The sequence below is a fragment of the Triturus cristatus genome, chromosome 1_1 (assembly GCF_964204655.1).
Source record: "Triturus cristatus chromosome 1_1, aTriCri1.1, whole genome shotgun sequence".
Lineage (NCBI taxonomy): Eukaryota > Metazoa > Chordata > Amphibia > Caudata > Salamandridae > Triturus > Triturus cristatus.
In genome coordinates, this window is record NC_140579.1 from 511,126,992 (window position 1) to 511,129,678 (window position 2,687).

The window sequence follows — 2,687 nt, forward strand, 5'->3', positions numbered from 1 at the left end:
CCGCCAGCCCGGTGACCAGATGGCCCTGCGGGCTGGGTGACCAGATGGCCCTGCAGGCTGGCGGCCGGGCTAACTCCAACTTTTGTCCTTCCCCAAACTTTACGTGGGGGCTTAATAGCCGAGAAAAATGGGCTCCCCAGACAGGGGACGTGGCCTGGGCTTAACCCTCCTTGGTTCCAGCTGAGGGTCCGGGTGCTGGGGACCGGGTATCCACCGGGGCCCGGGGAGGCTCTCCCCGGCCTGGCTAGGGTAGGGAAGCTGGGCCCGGTCCCGGGGCTTGTGCTGCGCCCCGTGTGTCCCAGTGTGCGTGAGCCCCCCGTCCTGCAAGCCAGCCGAGGGTCCGGGCGCTGGGGAAGGGTGTCCACCAGGGCCCGGGAAGGCTCTCCCCGACCTGGCTAGGGTGGGAAGCTGGGCCCGGTCCCGGGGCTTGTGCTCTGTCCCAGTGTCCCAGGGTGCGGAAGCCCCCCATCCTGCAAGCCAGCCGAGGGTCCGGGCGCTGGGGAAGGGTGTCCACCGTGGCACGGGGAGGCTCTCACCGGCCTGGCTAGGGTTCTGAAGCTGGGCCCGGAACCGGGGCTTGTGCTACGTCCCAGTGTCCCAGGGTGCGGGAACCCCCCATCCTGCAAGCCAGCCGAGGGTCCGGGCGCTGGGGAAGAGTGTCCACCGGGGCTCGGGGAGGCTCTCCCCGGCCTGGCTAGGGTTCGGAAGCTGGGCCCGGATCCGGGGCTTGTGCTCCGTCCCAGTATCCCAGGGTGCGGGAGTCCCCCATCCTGCAAGCCAGCCGAGGGTCCGGGCGCTGGCGAAGGGTGTCCACCGGGGCCCGGGGAGGCTCTCCCCGGCCTGGCTAGGCTTTGGGAGCTGGGCCCGGACCCGGGGCTTGTGCTCCGTCCCAGTGTCCCAGGGTGCGGGAGCCCCCCATCCTGAAAGCCATCCGAGGGTCCAGACGCTGGGGAATGGTCTCCACCGGGGCCCGGGAGGCTCTCCCCGGCCTGGCTAGGGTTCGGAAGCTGGGCCCGGACACGGGGCTCGTGCTCCGTCCGGTGGGCCCAGGGGTGCGTGAGCCCCCCGTCCTGCAATCCAGCCGAGGGTCCGGGCGTTGGGGAAGGGTGTCCATCAGGCCAAGGGAGGCTCCCCAGACCTGGCTGGGATCAGAAGCAGGGACCGGGCCAGGTGGGTGGGTGGCTGGCTAAGTCCTTTCCACTGCGTAGTAGGAGTTTGGTTAGGGCTGGGCAGACTATACGTAGCGCCACTATGCAGAATTTGGAAAAGAATTGTGGAAAACGAGCGCACGTCCTGAGTAGGGCTGGGCGGACTTTGCCTAGCGCAACTAACCACAATTTTGAGAAAAAAAATATGGAAAACGAGCGCACAACCTGAGGGACCGTGTGCCCAGGACTGGGGTCCCTTGTGCTTGGGCACGCTCCCTGATCTCCCCGGCCTGGCTGCGTTGAGAAGCAGGGACCGACCCGGGCCTCCTGAGTTTCGGTCAGGGCCTGGAAGCCCACGTCCTGCGGCCTGCCAAGTGTCCATCTGCCCGGGACAAGGGTCCCTGGTGCAGAGCCCCGGTGCCCTGCAAGGGCAGGCGGGAGCCCTACCGCTACGGCTCGGTGCGGGCAGATGGGAGTCCTTTCGGTCCCGGCCATCAGGTCGCACCTTTCCCTCGGCCATCTGGTCGCACGCAATGCTTTCCAATGGGGCCGGCCTGGAAGTCCCGATGAGGGTCCATTTGCCTCCCGGATCCCAGTCAGGGATCCAGGAGGTCAGGCGCGTCCGCGCCTAGGGTCCCCTCCGTCACTCAGAGCGCAGGGGTTACAAGAAAGGTGGGTAGCTTTCCTTCGGATTAGTAGGGGCAGGGTATGCCGGAACACCCCTCCGGGGCTGGTGGTCCTTTGCCGGGGACCAGAATGGCTATGCCCGGGCAACATCCTCCCAGGCGTTCCCGGGACGGGCTCCACGGGTCCCGGGCAGTCCTTCCCCGGGCGCCCTGGCCTGAGAGCTCCGGTGGTCCTCCCCGTGCCTGAGGCCCAGCCGGGGTCCCCGAGCTCCCCAGAAAGCAGAGCCCCCCCGAGCCCTGCGTGGGTGGGCAGGCGAGAGCCCTACCGCTACGGCTCGGCTTGGGGTGGGCAGACGGGAGTCCTTTTAGGTGCCAGCCATCTGGTCGCTCCTTTCCCCTCGGCCATCTGGTCGCACGCAATGCTTTCCAATGGGGCAACCAGATGGCCGGGTCGGCCTGGAAGTCCCGATGAGGGCCCATTTGCCTCCCTGATCCCAGTCAGGGCTCCAGGAGGTCGGGTGCGTCCGCGCCTAGGGTCCCCTCTGTCACTCGGAGCGTGCGGGTTACAAGAAAGGTGGGTAGCTTTCCTCCGGATTAGTAGGGGCAGGGTATGCCGGAACACCCCTCCGGGGCTGGTGGTACTTTGCCGGGGACCAGATGGGCTATGCCCAGGCAACATCCTCCCAGGCGTCCGGGGCTCCCTCCTCCGGCCCGCGGCGTGGCAAAGTGTCTGGGATGGGCTCCACGGGTCCCGGGAAGTCCTCCCCCGGGCGCCCGGGCCCGGGAGCTCCGGTGGTCCTCCCTGTGCCTGAGGCCCAGCTGGGGTCCCTAAGCCTCCCAGGAAGCAGAGCCCCCGGAGCCCTGCGTGGGTGGGCAGGCAGGAGCCCTACCGCTACGGCTCAGCTCGGGGCGG